We start from the raw sequence: 17,949 nt of genomic DNA on the forward strand, positions 1-17,949 counted from the left end.
AAAAAGAGAAAACCACTATTAAATGTTACCAAAATCACTTTCGATTTAGAATATGACAGCCCACTCATCACTTGTGAGGTGCCAGCCACCCAGGGCCCAACACCACCAGCTGCAATCCCTCCCTCAGGCCCTACAGTTCTCCTGCCAGTTCTTCTGTGTCCACCACACCAAGAATGAGGGTGCACCCCATTTTCCCTGCTGAGATTCAGCAATCAGTAAAATTATAGTACTTAGCATTTATCATGTCCCTACAGAGTGCAGCATATGTATTATCTTATTTAATTCTCACAGCAATGCTATTGGAAGGTTCTGTTGTCATTTCATACAGGTATACCTTGGAGATATTATGGGTTCAGTTCCAGACCACCACAATAAAGCAACTATATTAATAAAGGGAATCAAATGAAGTATATATAAAAGTTATGTTTACACTATACCATAGTCTAGTAATTGTACAAGTGTTCTGTCTAAAAAAACTATATACTTTAATTAAAATACTTTATTATTAAATATAAAGACTAACCATTATCTGAGCTTTCAGCTAGCCATGATCACTGATCACAGATTGTCATAACAAATAGAATAATAATGAAAAAGTTTGAAATATTGTGAGAATTACTGAAATGTGACACAGATACACAAAGTGAGCAAATGCTGTTGGAAAAATGATACCAGTAGACTTGGTTGATCCAGAGTTGCCACAAACCTTCCATTTGTAAAAAACAGAAAACAAAAACACAGTATCTGTGAAGTGCAATACAATGAAGTATGTCTGCAAATGAGGAAACTGGAGTCCACAGAGGATACACACCTGACAAGGTTCCACATTGAGTAGTAGAAGCCATCAGATTCATCAAATTAGTCATTTTGCCATAATACCTACTTCACATGGCTGGATGAGAAATGACTGCATGAGATAATGCATATAAGAAGTCTGTCACATGCTGATATGTAATATATGTTAGTTCCCTTTCTGCTTCTGATCCGCTCTCTCTCTCTTTCCCACTATACTGTCCTTTTATTTCTCTATCAGAGATATATTGCTTTGAATTTTTAAGGAAGGTGGTTTTGATGATGCCAGGGATGTGTGCTTTGAACATTATTGCTAATTTATCAAATATTTTGAAACAATTGCCAGAATTTAACTTCTCTCTTTGTCTATTGTCTAGTTTCCTCTGGTTACTATGAATACAAATGCAATCTATCTTATGAATACTTGCCTTCGATTCAGGGTCCAGGAGTATAAATGTTTATGAAGACGGGATTCCATGTGCAGGAAACAGTGAATATGGGAAGGTTCTTGGCTGCTCATTCCCTGTGAGACTCTAAGAATCCCTGGGCCTTGCCAGGTAAAGCCTTTGAGTAAAGAGGAGGGTTAGGTGAGATTGGGTCATCATGAAAGTCTATTCAGCCACCTTTTCCATGGACCCATATGCACCAAAAGCCTAATGCTGCAACCCATGGGCTCTGGAGTGGAGTTGCCTCTGACATGGCAATCAGTGTCACCTGGACAAGCAACTTGACTTCTCCTGGTCTCAGCCTCCTTGTCTCTAAAACTGGGATGATAATAACATCTATATTGCAAGATTGTTGCAAAAATGAAAATAACATCTATATTGCAGGATTATTGCAAAAGTGGTTCATTTAAGCACTTAGCACAGTGACTAGTACACCATGCTCCACAAATGTCAGCTAAGGCTATTAGCAGTAGTAGTATAAATAGTTGTAATGGTCATGGTCCTAGTAAGAACATACTCAAGAACTGTCCCAACAACAAAAATAACTGGAACAATTCAGGTGGATCCTAAGCTATGATTTCAACTTGAATCAATCAGCTTTCTGATATACATTTTATTCATAATTTCACTCCAACTCACTCCTCAAAAGAATTTGAGACACTACGATGAGACACTTCCAAATTAGAAATAGAAAATTGGAAATCATGTTGAAGGAGGAGAGAGGAAACAAACTCCCAAGATTGAATCTCACCTTCAGTTCTGACCTTCCCAGCAGCTAGTACAAAAGGAAAGCCAGATGGGCTATGACATACTCATTATCTGATGTTTTGTGCATATCAGTCTAGTGTGAATCCAGATTAGCAAAGTTATTTTTCTTACAATTCACCATATAGCAACTGCTACTGACAGAAGGTGATTTCATCAGCTACCTTTTTCTTGAACATGTCTATTTTCCCTACTGTTCTGTAAATTCCTTGAGGAGGAACTGCAGTGTATTAATGTTTGTATCTCCTCAGCATACTTCCTGTCTTCAGTAGGTGCTTAAGGAAATATTAAATGAAATATATTTTATATAAATTACTTAGCCTTAAGCCTCATAACTTAATTTGTGTTTACACAAAGTCACAAGCAGAATTTGAGTCTAGGTCTTTCTTACCCTCAAACCCACATTCTTTTTAATCCTCTGCTGTCCTAGGTATCAATTACTATTTTACAAACTATGCCAAACCTAGATCCTTCCAAATAACAGTTTAGTATCTTTCACAGCTCTGTGGATTACAGAGGCTCTGCTAAGCTATTCTTGCTCAGGATCTTTCTTGAAGTTGTAGTCAGGTGTAGCTAGGGCTGAAGTTGTCTGAAGATTACTCCAATCACCTGTGTGGAGTCTGGGTGGAGATAGCTGGAGTAGCTGTAGCTTGTCAGACACCTCTTCTTGCACATAGCCTCTGCATGGCTAGCTTGGGCTTGGTCACTGCAGGGTTGTCAGGACATTCAGATTGCTTACATGTTGTCTGGCTTAACCAGAGTGAGCATTTTCACTCAGGGACCAAGCCAAAAGCTGCAAGACTTCTGACCTTGTCTCAGAAGTTACACAGAAACACTTTTGCCATATGATATTTGTCAAAGTGGCTACAGGTACAAGAATTCAAGAGATGGAGAAATAGGCTCCACTTCTTAATGGAGGAGGACTTGCTTCTTTCTAAGATTTAAGCAACAATAATCTACACAGTAAACTGTTTTCAAGATAAATTGACAGTAACCAAGACAAACTTCTATTAGTACTATAATACACAGGAAAATCAGTAGAACAGAATACACAGTCCAGAAATAGACCCATACGTTTTCATTTGACTGACTTTTGACAGAAATGCAAGTATAGTCTTTTCAACATATGATACTGGAGCATCTGACTATTCATTCAGAAAAAATATTTTACATTGATTCATAAAAAATTTAATTTGTGTAATGCACAAAATTTAATCTTAGATCATAGACTTAAATATAAAAGCGAAAACTATAAAGCTTCTAAAGGAAAACACAGGACAATATTTTTGTGATCTGGTTGTAGGTAGATTTCTTAGACAAGACTTAAAAGCAATACCATGAAAGAAAGGACAAATTTGACTTTCTCCTCCTGCTAATTAAAAATTTCAATAAAGAAAATTAAAGGTTCATTTCAGTAGATAAAAAAAAGCATTTGACAAAATACAACATCAATTCATGATAAAACCCTCAACAAAGTAGTAAAGTTTAGAGGGAACATACCTCAACATAATAAAGCCATATAAGAAAAACCCACAGCTAACATCATACCCAATGGTTAAAAAAAGAGAGCTTTTCCCCTAAGGTCAGGAATAAGACAAGGATGTCCCCCCTCCACCACTTTCATTCAACATAGTACTTGGAAGTCCTAGCTATAGTAATCAGACAAGAAAAGGAAATAAAAGGCATCCAAATTGGTAATAAAAGGGAAAGCTTTCATTATTTGCAGAAGACATTATACTATATATAAAAAACGCTAAAGACTCCACAAAAAATACGAGATTACAAGATGCAAAATTTATATACAAAAATCCATTGCATTTCTATACACTAATAATGAAGTAGCAGAAAGAGAAATTAAGATAACAGTCCCATTTACAGTTATATCAAAATAATAAGGTACCCAGGAATAAACTTAACCAAGGAAGTGAAAGACTGAAAACTATAAAACTATAAAACACTGATGAAAGAAATTGAAGATGATACAAACAAATGAAAGATATTCCATGTTCATGGATCAAGAGAACAAATATCCTTAAAAATGTCCACACTACCCAATCTACAGATTTAATGCAATCCCTATAAAAATACCAACAGCATTTTTTACAGAACTAGAACAAACAAGTCTAAGATTCATATGGAACCACATAAGACCATGACTAGCCAAGCAATCTTGAAAAAGAACAAAATGAGGTATCACAATTCCAGATTTCAAGATATACTACAAAGATGTAGTAATCAAAACAATATAGTATGGGCACAAAAATAGATACATATATGAAGAGAACAGAATAAAACGTTCAGAAATAAACCCACTACTATATAGTCAATTAATTTTTGACAAGTTAATTTTTGTCTTTTCAATAAATGTTGCCAGGAAAAGCAGACGGCTACATGCAAAAGAATGAAATTGGGCTACTCTTTTATATCATACACAAAAATAAGTTCATATTGTATTATGAATTATGTATTGACCTAAATGTGAGATCTGAACCCATAAGAATCCTAAAAGAGAGCATAGGCAGTAATTTCTATGACATTGGCCATAGCAACATCCTCCTAGATATGTCTCCTGAGACAAAGGAAACAAAATCAAAGATAAACTATTTTAACTACATCAAAATAAAGAGGGATCCCTGGGTGGCGCAGCGGTTTGGCGCCTGCCTTTGGCCCAGGGCGCGATCCTGGAGACCCAGGATCGAATCCCACATCAGGCTCCCGGTGCATGGAGCCTGCTTCTCCCTCTGCCTGTGTCTCTGCCTCTCTCTCTCTCTCTCTGTGACTATCATAAATAAATAAAAATTAAAAAAAAAAAAAAAAAAAAAAACAAAATAAAGAGCTTCTGCACAGCAAGAAAACAATCAACAAAACTAAAAGACAACCTCCTGAATGAGAGAAGATATTTGCAAATGATATATTTAATAAAGGGTTGGTATCCAAAATATAGAAAGAATTTATACAACTCAACACCAAAAAAAAAAAAAAAACCTCCCCAAAAAATCCAATTTAAAAATGGGCAGAAGAAAAAAAAAAATGGGCAGAAGACATGAAGAGACAAGACACAGAGGGCAACAGATACATGAAAAGATGCTCAACATCATTCATCATCAGGGAAATGCAGATCAAAACTACAATGAGCTATCACCTCACATCTGTCAGAATGGCTAAAATAGAAAACACAAAAAACAAGTGTTGACAAGGATAGAGAAAGAGGAACCACTATTGGTGGGAATGCAAACTGGTGCAGCCATTATAGTAACAATATGGAGTTTCTTTCAAAAAATTAAAAATAGAATTACCATATGATCCAATAATTTCACTACTGGATATTTACCCAAAGAATATGAAGACACTAATTCAAAAAGATCCATGCACTCTTATGTTTATTGCAGCATTACTTACAATAGCCCAATTATGAAAGCAACCCAAGTGTTCATCCTTAAATGAATGGATAAAGAAGTGGCATTCATATATATAATCAATATTACTCAGCCATAAAAAAGAATGAAATCTCTCTATTTGCCACAGCATGGATGGATCTAGAAAGTATAATGCTAAGTGAAATTAAATCAGAGAAAGACAAATACCATATGATTTCACTTATATAGAGAATTTAGGAAACAAAACAAATGAACACAGGAAAAAAAGAGAGAGAAAAACCAAAAACAAAACTATAGAGAACAAACCGATGGTTACCAGAGGGGAAGTGAGCGGAGCGACTGGTAAAAGAGGTGAAGCAGATTAAGAGTATATTTATCTTGATGAGCACTAAATAATGAATAGAATTGCTGCATCATAATATTGTACACCTAAAACTAGTAATGGCACTGTATATTAATTATACTGGAAATTTAAAAAAAGAAAAAATAAAAATGTAAAGGCAAGCCACAAATTGAGAGAAATCACTCATACTACATGTATATATGTGTGCATATATGCATATTATATATTTTATGTATACATGACAAGGGACTTGTATAAAGACTCTATTAAAAAAAAACTTCTACAACTCAAAAATTAAATGACAAACAACCCAGTTTAGAAATCAAGCCAAGGACTTGAAGAGTCCTGACAGCAAAGAAGGTACACAAATGGCCAGTAATCATATGAAAAGATATTCAACAGCATTAGCAGTGAGAGATATGCAGATTAAAACCACCAGTGGTTTTAATGAGATACCAATGTATACCCACTAGAATGGCTAAAATTGAAAAGTGACAATATCAAACATTGATAAGAATGTGGAGCCACGGGAACTTTCATGTATTGCTGGTGGGAATATAAAATGAATATAAAACACTTCAACCACTTTTGAAAACTATTTAGCAGTTTCTTATACAGTTAAATATATGCATATTCTATGACCTAGACATTCTAAGTAATTATCCAAGACAAATAAAGTCATATGTTCACAAAAACACTTGTAGACAAATGTTAATAGCAGGTTTATTCCTAGTAACTCCAAACAGGGAGCAACCCAAATGTTCATCAACATGAGAATGAATAAAGTAGGACATAGTCATACAATGGGATATTGCTCGGCAACAGAAACAAGCTGCCAATACCCCCCAAACACGAATAAATCTCAAAAACACTTGTGTTAAGTTAAAGTAGCCAGACACAGAAGAATGGCATTCAAGTAAAACTCAAGTACAAACAGAATTATGTTGACAGAAATTTTTTCATTTCCCCTTCCCAATGTAGGTAGCATGGGAGTGGGAACAAGAGACTGACAACTAAGAGATAAGAAGGAGCCTCCTGGGATGATAGAAATGTTCTCTATCTTGATTTAGGTGGAAGTTACATGGGTGTAAACTGTTGTCACAATCCATGGAACTGTACACTTTAGATTACAGTGTTTTCTTCTTAATTATGCCTTCAAAACCTACCCAAAAGTAGGCAAGAAAATAGGAAGCCCAAAAGGTAGAGCAGGCAGGGAAATAGAAAACATATGGTAAAATAGTAGATTTAAACCCAAATCCGGTGACCACTGCATTACATGTACATATGCCAGATACTCCAACTAAGAGACAAAGCTCTGTTGGAATGGATTTTTAAAATTTCAATGATTTGCTGCTTATAAAAGATACATCTAAAAGAGAATCTACAGAAAGATTGAAAGAAAAAGGAAAAAAGTAACCTATGCAAATTTTAACCAAGAAGAAGCTAGAGGAGCTATATTATTATTATTATTATTACCAAATAATATGGCTGAAGAAATTATTAGGAAAAAGAGAAAAATTTCATAATGATCAAAGTTTCGATTCATCAGATAGAAAGTAGCCAATTCAAAACATATATGCATCTGGCCTCAAAATAATTAAAGTAACTAAGAGGATTGTCCTTCTCCGATTGACTTACTTCACTCAGCATAATACCCTCCAGTTCCATCCACGTTGAAGCAAATGGTGGGTATTTGTCATTTCCAATGGCTGATTAATATTCCATAATATATATATATATAATATATATATTACATCTTCTTTATTCAATCATTATATAGTTTTACTCATATGGGGAATATAAAAAATAGTGAAAGGGATTATAGGGGAAAAGAGAGAAAAATCAGTGGGAAAAATCAGAGAGGCTGACAAAACATGAGAGACTTCTAACTCTGGGAAATGAAAAAGGGGTAGTAGAAGGGGAGGTGGACAGGAAGATGAGGTAACTGGGTGATGGGCACTGAGGGGAGCACTTGATGGGATAAGCACTGGGTGTTATGCTGTATGTTGGCAAATCGGATTCCAATAAAAAATATACGATAAATTAATTAAAATTTAAAAAACAAAAAAATAAATTAAAAAAAAGAAACTAAGAGGAAAAACAGATAAATCAGAGTTGAAGATTTTAAGTCATTTCTTTCGGTAATTGATCCAAAAGCAACCCCTGCAAATCAATAAGAATATGTGATATTTTAACAACACAAAGTGTAGATTTAATCCAGCGGACAAATAGAACACTATATCCCCAAGTTGAAGAATACAAATAATTAGCCAGAGTTTGTGAAATACTTACAATATTGATCATATGCTAGGTTACAAAACAAATCTCAGTAAATTTCAAAAACTGAAATTGTGAATCCAGGGGATCCCTGGGTGGCGCAGCGGTTTGGCGCCTGCCTTTGGCCCAGGGCGCGATCCTGGAGACCCGGGATCAAATCCCACGTCGGGCTCCCGGTGCATGGAGCCTGCTTCTCCCTCTGCCTGTGTCTTTGCCTCTCTCTCTCTCTCTGTGTGACTATCATAAATAAATAAAAATTAAAAAAAAAAAAAAAAGAAATTGTGAATCCATACTCTTACCACAGAAGAGTAAAGCCAGAAATCAACTGTGAAAAAGTAACAAAACTTGCTATATGCATTTTTCAAATACATGTTCAAATAATCTTTGGTCAAAAACTAATCACAAAATTAGAAAATATTTTAATTGCAAGATAACAAGAATATGACATAGCCAAGACTTGTAGAATGCAGTTAAAAAAATGCTTAAAGGGATCCCTGGGTGGCGCAGCGGTTTGGCGCCTGCCTTTGGCCCAGGGCGCGATCCTGGAGACCCGGGATCGAATCCCACGTCAGGGTCCCGGTGCATGGAGCCTGCTTCTCCCTCTGCCTGTGTCTCTGCCTCTCTCTCTCTCTGTAACTATCATAAATAAATAAAAATTAAAAAAAAATGCTTAAAATTTTATATCTTAAATTCAATTATTGGGAAAAAAAAGAGAAAGGAATAAGAGAAATCAGTGATACAAGTAATCATTTTGACATATTAGAAAAACACCTCAGGAAATTAAAACCTGAGAAAGAAGAGGAAAATAATAAAGGAAGATAAATGAAAATTATACAAATTAATGGAATTGAAACAAACCTAAAATACAGAGGACAAACAGAACCAAAAGCTGGTTCTTTGAAAAGAGTTACACATTTAATAAATCCTGGACAAAGTTTTAAGAAAAAAAGAAAGAGAAGTTACCAATGTCAGGAATAAACATGATGTCCTACATATCATATAAACATTAAAGAGAGGTTATGAGGATTAGTATGAATAGCTTTATGCCAAAAAAGCTTGAAAATCTGATGAAATGGAAAAATTTTAGGAGAAACACAACTTAAACAAAAATTGACACAAGAAAACAGTTGAGAATTACATAATTGTTTAAGAAATTAAAAATGTAATTGAAATTCTCCTGCAGAGAAAATGTTCCCAGACCCAAGTAGCTTCGATGGTGAATTTGCCAAATGTTTAATAAAGAAAAAATGACAATGCTATACAGATTCTTCCAGAGAATAAAGAAAAGCAATGTTTCCTGGCTTGTTTTATGCAGACAACATAATTTTAATACCAACTTGATAAGAACATGAGAAAGGAAAACTATAGTCCACTACTACACTCAGAATATAGAAACAAAATCCCAAAGAAAATATGAGCAGATGGAATCAGCAATGTATAAAAGAATAATGCATCAGAGCAAATTGGATTTATTCCAGGAAAGCAAGGTTAGTTTAACATTCAAACTTCAATCAACCTAATTCATATGAACAGAAGAATAGATTAGTATGATCATCTTGATAGATGAGTTGAAAGCTACAAAAGCATCCACTCATCATTAAAATAAATAATAACTTAGCAAAGTAGGAAAAGAAGAGAACTTATTAGCCTGATAAAGTAAATCTACAAGCCAGTAACAAACCTGTGACTTAATGATGAAATGCTGAAAACTTTCCTTTAGATGTAGAGATTGAAAGATTTAAACAACACAATTAGCTGACCAACAGCACTCCTAGCCAATGTTGACTGGAGGTCCTGGCCAGAATAGTAAGGCAAGGGGAAAAAAAAGCATAGGAATTAGAAAGGAAAAAATAAGTCTTCTTGTGTATCTAGAAAATCATAAGAACTTACAAATTCTTAGAAGGTTTACAGATACAAGGTCAAAGCACAAAAATCAATTGATTTCTATCTAGCAAAAGGAAGTAGTTAGAAAATAAAATTTTTAAAAAAGATTCACATTTACAGATCATTTAAAAAAAATCAAGTGTCTAGGAATAAACCTAACAAAAGTTATTTGAAACATTTATGCCAAGATCTCTGAAATATTATTAAAGGAAATGAAAGGAGACCTAAATAATTAAAAGGGTGTGATCTACCATGCTCATTAACTGGAAGACTTAACTTTATAAAGATGTCCATTCCTAACACTCGTAAAACAATCAATGTATTCATCATATCAGCAAGAGAAAAACCAAGAACCATATGGTCCTCTCATTAGATGCAGAGAAAGCATTTGACAAAATACAGCATCCATTCCTGATCAAAACTCTTCAGAGCGTAGGGATAGAGGGAACATTCCTCGACACCTTAAAAGCCACCTATGAAAAGCCCACAGCAAATGTCATTCTCAATGGGGAAGCACTGGGAGCCTTTCCCCTAAGATCAGGAACAAGACAGGGATGTCCACTCTCACCACTGCTATTCAACATAGTACTGGAAGTCCTAGCCTCAGCAATCAGACAACAAAAAAGACATTAAAGGCATTCAAATTGGCAAAGAAGAAGTCAAACTCTCCTTCTTCGCCGATGACATGATACTCTACATAGAAAACCCAAAAGCCTCCACCAAGATTGCTAGAACTCATACAGCAATTTGGTAGCGTGGCAGGATACAAAATCAGTGCCCAGAAATCAGTGGCATTTCTATACACTAACAATGAGACTGAAGAAAGAGAAATTAAGGAGTCAATCCCATTGACAATTGCACCCAAAAGCATAAGATACCTAGGAATAAACCTAACCAAAGAGGTAAAGGATCTATACCCTAAAAACTATAGAACACTCCTGAAAGAAATTGAGGAAGACACAAAGAGACGGAAAAATATTCCATGCTCATGGATTGGCAGAATTAATATTGAGAAAATGTCAATGTTACCCAGGGCAATGTACATGTTTAATGCAATCCCTATCAAAATACCATGGACTTTCTTCAGAGAGTTAGAACAAATTATTTTAAGATTTGTGTGGAATCAGAAAAGACCCCGAAGTAGCCAGGGGAATTTTATTTTATTTTATTTTATTTATTTATTTATTTATTTATTTATTTATTTATTTATTTATTTATTATTTATTTTTAGCCAGGGGAATTTTAAAAAAGAAAACCATATCTGGGGGCATCGCAATGCCAGATTTCAGGTTGGACTACAAAGCTGTGGTCATCAAGACAGTGTGGTACTGGCACAAAAACAGACACATAGATCAATGGAACAGAATAGAGAACGCAGAAGTGGACCCTGAACTTTATGGTCAACTAATATTCGATAAAGGAGGAAAGAATATCCACTGGAAGAAAGACAGTATCTTCAATAGATGGTGCTGGGAAAATTGGACATCCACATGCAGAAGAATGAAACTAGACCACTCTCTTTCACCATACACAAAGATAAACTCAAAATGGATGGAAGATCTAAATGTGAGACAAGATTCCATCAAAATCCTAGAGGAGAACACAGGCAACACCCTTTTGAACTCAGCCACAGTAATTTCTTGCAAGATTCATCCACGAATGCAAAAGAAACAAAAGCAAAAATGAACTATTGGGACTTCATCAAGATAAGCTTTTGCACAGCAAAGGATACAGTCAACAAAACTAAAAGACAACCTACAGAATGGGAGAAGAGATTTGCAAATGACGTATCAGATAAAGGGCTAGTTTCCAAGATCTATAAAGAACTTCTTAAACTCAACAGCAAAGAAACAAACAATCCAATCATGAAATGGGCAAAAGACAAAGAGAAATCTCACAGAGGAAGACATAGACATGGCCAACACGCACATGAGAAAATGCTCTGCATCACTTGCCATCAGGGAAATACAAATCAAAACCACAATGAGATATCCCCTCACACCAGTGAGAATGGGGAAAATTAGCAAGGCAGGAAACCACAAATGTTGGAGAGGATGCGGAGAAAAGGGAACCCTCTTACACTGTTGGTGGGAATGTGAACTGGTGCAGCCCCTCTGGAAAACTGTGTGGAGGTTCCTCAAAGAGTTAAAAATAGACCTGCCCTACGACCCAGCAATTGCACTGCTGGGGATTTAACCCAAAGATTCAGATGCAGTGAAACGCCGGGACACCTGCACCCCGATGTTTCTAGCAGTAATGTACACAATAGCCAAACTATGGCAGGAGCCTCGGTGTCCATCGAAAGATGAATGGATAAAGAAGATGTGGTTTATGTATACAATGGAATATTCCTCAGCCATTAGAAACGACAAATACCCACCATTTGCTTGAACGTGGATGGAACTGGAGGGTATTATGCTGAGTGAAGTAAGTCAATCGGAGAAGGACAAACAGTGTATGTTCTCATTCATTTGGCGAACATAAATAATAGTGAAAGGGAATAGAAGGGAAGGGAGAAGAAATGTGTGGGAAATATCAGAAAGGGAGACAGAACATAAAGACTCCTAACTCTGGGAAACGAACTAGGGGTGGTGGAAGGGGAGGAGGGCGGGGGGTGGGGGTGAGTGGGTGACGGGCACTGAGGGGGGCACTTGACGGGATGAGCACTGGGTGTTATTCTGTATGTTGGTAAATTGAACACCAATAAAAAATAAATTTATTATTAAAAAAATAATAAAAAAATAAAGGGTTAAAAAAAAAAGATGTCCATTCCTTCCAAATTTATGTGAAGAATCAGGGGAATCTAGATCAAAATTCAAAGGATTTTTCTGGAGATTTTGACAAGCCAGTTCTAAAATTTGTAAGAAATAGGAAAGATTAAGACACTTATAGAAAAAGAACAAGGTGGGAAGAATCACTCTACCTTAAAGCAAGATTTATGGTAGCTATACCGCCGGTGAGTATAGCACAATGTTTGGAGAAGCTGAATCACTGTATTGTACACCTGAAATTAATGTAATACTGTATGTCAACTATACTCAAATTTAAAAGTTAAATAAAAGACTTATGAAACCATACTAGCTAATAGTGAGGAATTAATGCAAGGACAAACCAATAGACCCATGGAACAGGATAGATCTCTAGCCCAAAACCCACAAATAGAGTGGCACTTCATTCACTTTTGACAAAAGTGCCATTGCAGAGGGAAAGTTTTTTTCAAGAAATAATTTCCTATATTAATTGAATGTGAAAACAATTTAAACTTGATTCCCTACCTCACACTGTACATAAACACATCATTACCAAGTGGATGTGAAAGACACATACTGTACAGATGAAAATAAAACTATAGGGCTTCTTGAAGAAAATATAGGATATTTTCATGACTTTGTGTCTTACTAGAGCAAAACACAAAAAAGGCACTAAGAATAAAGGAAAAGATTGATGAATTGGACATTAAGAACATCTGTTTAACAGAAGACATGATCAAGAAAGTGAGAAAGCAACCATACGTGAGCAAAGCCTCCACAACACACATAACTGACAAATGCCTTATCCACAATGTAAAAAATACCTTACGAATTGGTAAGGACAAATGGACAAATCCTATTGGAAAATGGGCAAGGATCGCCAATAGGAACATGACAAAAAAGGGTATTATATTGCCCATTGAATACATGAACAGGGAGTTAACCTCATTAGTGATCAGTGAAATGGAAAAATAGGCCATTTGAAGTCAAACAGAATACTGCCCAGAATGGCTCATATTTAAAGAAATGACCATAGTAAGTACTTGCAAAGATGTGGACAAAGGGAACCCTTTGGGAGTGAAGGTGGTTATAATTTCTTGGGAGAACACTTTGGCATTTCTTCCAAAGCCAAGCATACATATACGCTATGACCCAGCAAGTCTGCAGGGACACCAAGAGGCGTGTCCAGTAACGGACAGTTGTGTTCATAATAACTTCAAACTAGGAACAACCCAAATATCCACCAATAGTAGAATGGTTAACTAATTTGTGGTATTTTCATACAAAAAAAATTGATACCGCAATGAAAATAAATGAATGCTACAATAGATCTATCATAAACATAACATTAAACAAGCCTCATATAAATGTATATGGTAAGACTTCATTTGTCACTCTAAAAACTGTAGTTATCAAAAGATGTCTGATTAGGTGATAAAACTAAAGAAATGCAAATGATTACCATAAAAACCTTGTTAGTAGCTATCTCTGGGGGGACAAAAATTGTTCCATTTTTATTTGGATGGTGGTTCTGTGGATGTTTCCTTTGTGATAAATAATTAAGCTAGACGTTTTTAAGTCACTTTCTGTATATGTGTTGCATTCAGCAGTAAGTAGTTAGAAACCAAAAGAGAGATTGGATTGGCGACACAGACTCTAGGGATCCCAGGGAGATTGCTTTCTGGGTGGGCATTGATGATCCATTTGTTAGCGTTCTTTAGACTGAGTGGACCCCTCCCCCACAAAGGAAAACCCAAAAGGATTATAACAGGATTATAAATTTAGTGTCAGGATCCACCAAAGCAAAAGTGTAGAAGTGTAGTTTGCCATGCAAAGTGGATTGCAAACTAGCTGGGTCTGCTTCATTTCAGAGTTGCTGCCCTTGTGGTGAGTTAAACACAAACACTTATTTTGATGGCAGCTGCCTGAGAAGCCAGGATCAGAGTCGCACAGAAGGCTCTGATGGTTTGGAAGACTCAGCAGTAGATGAGGCTGATTTCAATGGTGGTCTCTTTACAGCCCAGACCCAGACTCCAGCCCAGGGAGCTTCCCAGAAGCACAGTGACTGGAGGCTCCAGGAAAGGAGGAGGAGGAGGGGCTCTGAAGCCCCTACAGAGACACTGGGAAGATAATGCCACCTCCTTCCACAGCTGAGGAGGGTGGCAATAAGAGGAGCCAGAGGGAGCTCTAGGAGGCGTCTGTGCCTCCTAATTTACCCAAAGCCCCCAGGGGGGATAGTTAATTCTGTGTGTCAGCTTGACTGGCTATGGGGTGCCCAGATTAAACACTATTTCTGAGTGTATCTGTGAGGATGTTTTTGTTGAGATGAGCATTGGTTAACAGTGGACTCGTCAAGCAGACGGCCCTCCCCAACGTGAATGGGCACCATCCTATCCATCAAAGGTCTGAACAGAACAAACAGTGGAGAAAGGAGGGACTTACTCCTCTTTTCTCTGCCTCACTACTTGAGCTGGGGCATCTAATCTCATCTTCTCTTGCCCTCAGCCTGGGACTGACATCAGCTCCCTTGGCTCTCAGGCCTTCCAACTCAGACTGAGTTACACCACTGGCTTCCCTGGGTCTCCAGTGTGCAGATGGCAAGTCGTGGGACTTCTCAGCCTCATAATCACATGAGCCAATTCCTCATAATAAGTCTCCTTTTATAAATATCCCACTAGTTCTCTCTAAAGAACCCTGACTAATCCACCCCATCCCCAAGGCATTCTGCTTGCCTTGTCATTGCTCTTCTCTCCCTCCTCTGTGTTCCTGGCTCCAAACCTTCTACCAGGGAAACCGTGCTCTGTTTAGTTAGAGCCTGGGCCCAGAGCATCTCCCACCATGCCTCTTTGCCACTGTGTGTGCTGAGTTGGCAGTAGTTGCAGGCCCTGTCTTACCTGGGATGAAAGTGGCCATTTGGCACTGGTGAGGGAACTTCTGCATGAAATGAATATCCCAGCTTAGTCTGGTGAAAACGAAATTGCCTCTAAGGCTATCCTGACCTGGATTCGCAGCCGAGTTTGGCTACTTCCTGTCCATGAGCTATGTCACCTTGGCAAATTACTAGGAATGTGTGTTTTCAATAATATTGCATAGAAAACACCTAGCACAGTGCCTGGCACACAGAAAGTTAGGGAAATGGTATTGTTTTATTATTTCTTACCATCATAAAAATTATTCTTAATTATACTTATTAAATTACATAGTAATAAAAAATTATTATTGGAAACAGCCTATGGAGAAAGGAACTGCATACTCCTTGTGGAGTGATGGAAGCAAGCCCATTTAGGAAGAGGCATGAAGCTTCAGCCACTCTACACACTGGAGGTACGACAATGGATCTCTTGATCCCAGGTCCTGGGACTGTGAGGAGGCACATTTTTTCTTCTTGCCTGAGACTCTCCCGGGACAGGAAACAGAGGCTGAGTGTCAAGGAGTAAGGGGGGGAAGAGTCCTTGGCCTAGCACTGTATATGTATACTTTTCCACAAGAGAAGGTCAAAGGTACACAGACAGGTACCACCTCTTGCAACCTTCTGTATGTGCCTGTATTTTCCATCACTGTCTCCAATATCATTCCATCATGATCTCAAGCACTGTCAGGTCAATATATTTCCTTTAAAAATATGTTGGAAAAGCACCAGCTTGGAAGAATATGCCTGGAAATAATGGCCACCATTATTCTCAGCCTACACGAGCATGAGAAACCACGGGGAGGAGGCAAATGGTGCTGGAAGGACCAACGAACATAAACAGGAGGAATCACCAGTGGGACTGGGAAGATGGAGGCAGCCAAGGCCAGAGCTGGCAGCAGGTTATTCCAAGAAGCACTTGCTTGCAGGTCCATATGAAGGGGTAGAAACTGGAGCAAGAGAAGGTGGTAGATTGTTTGCAAAAATGTCTACCTACAATCCCTTCCATTTCCATATATGTGTGCTGCTCTTCCCATCAGGAAGTAGAATCTATTTTCTCTTCCCTTAAATCTAGGCTCATTCTGATATTTCTCTGATCCACACAATGCAGCAGAAGTGATGCTGCATGACTTCTAATCCCAGACCTTAAGATGCTTTGCAGCTTCTATTTTCGCCCCCCTGAGATGCAGCCAACATGTAGTGTAAGTCATGCTAAACCACCAAATGAAGAGAGGCCATATGGAGAGCAAGAATGGTCCCACTAGACCAAGCTGTTCCAGCCACCCCAGCTGAAGCACCAGGTGTGAGTGAAGCCACCAAGGATGTTCCAGCCCATCCCAGCTCCCAGTGGAAGGCAGCTGCATGAGTGGTCCTAGCCAACACCATGTGGAGTAGAACTGCCCAGTTGAGCCAGGCCGATCCACAGAATCATGGAGAAATAGTAAATCCTTGCTGTTTAAGCCACTAAATTTGGTCTAGTGTTTTACACAGCAATAGATAACTGAAACAAAATTCGACTCAAGCTACTACTTAGACACCGAAAGGCTGCTCAGTTAACATCACTAATTCACTGGCTTCAGAACATAATGCTTATTGATCTTTTATGCTTTTAATAAAACTTCTGTCTGTTTTAAATATACACTGTGGCCAGCATGCTTGCAAGTGGGAAATTGGTGCCAATAACAGAGACTTCCCACATGTTTCTAATCAGAGATGAGCCAAGGAAAGAGTGTCATAAACAGTGATGGGTACTATCATTTATTGTGCGCCTCCCTTGGGATGGGCCCTAGATGAGATGCTTTACAGTTGTTATTTCATTTTGTCCTTTGGAGGTATGGAACTGTAAAATGTCTCATTTTACAGAGAAGAAAACTCAGAGGGTTATAAAGCAGAAGCATTTGCTGAGGGGCTAAACCATGAATGAGTAGCAGAGCCAGTGTTTGAACCCACAGCTTTGAGTACTTGACCTCCAAACTATACTGTCTTTCTTAAACCAGAATATCCTAATTGTTCTTTGGTTTCAGCTGCTTCTTCGGATTGTGGGCTTGGAGACTGGGAGCTCACAAAGATGGCTCGTGGAGAATTTCTTTCCCTCTCTGGAAGAGGCTACTGGCCCAGGAGGGCTAGCATAGAAGCAGGGATAAATTTGTCTTTCAGGCCACTGGGGTACCTGGCATCGGAAGGCACAAGGCCTTTCCCTCCCCCCAGAAGCAGCACATTCAACATTATGCCGTGCCACATTCTGTGCTCTTTATTTCCAAGAATGGAGCTTTCCCTTTGAAAGCCACAAGTAGCCCCAGGCCACTCAGAGGAGAGCTCTGTGGAGTTTCCCCTTGTCCTAGAAGGAAAGAGCTTCATTTCTACCCTCTTTTAATCTTGGAAGCCTTCCTGCGAGAGTTTAGCTTTG

General features: G+C 37.8%; 1 long non-coding RNA gene across 1 annotated transcript in view; it reads right to left on the bottom strand.

Annotated features, from left to right (window-relative positions):
• Positions 1 to 1,226: 1,226 nt before the first annotated feature.
• The window catches only part of LOC111095832, a 45,914-nt gene continuing 29,191 nt past the window's right edge, over positions 1,227 to 17,949 (bottom strand). Inside the window, exon 3 of the long non-coding RNA XR_005359277.1 lies at positions 1,227 to 1,356. This is a non-coding gene — a long non-coding RNA (uncharacterized LOC111095832). The remainder of the gene's footprint in view (positions 1,357 to 17,949) is intronic.

This window comes from Canis lupus, chromosome 5 (genome assembly GCF_011100685.1).
Source record: "Canis lupus familiaris isolate Mischka breed German Shepherd chromosome 5, alternate assembly UU_Cfam_GSD_1.0, whole genome shotgun sequence".
Lineage (NCBI taxonomy): Eukaryota > Metazoa > Chordata > Mammalia > Carnivora > Canidae > Canis > Canis lupus.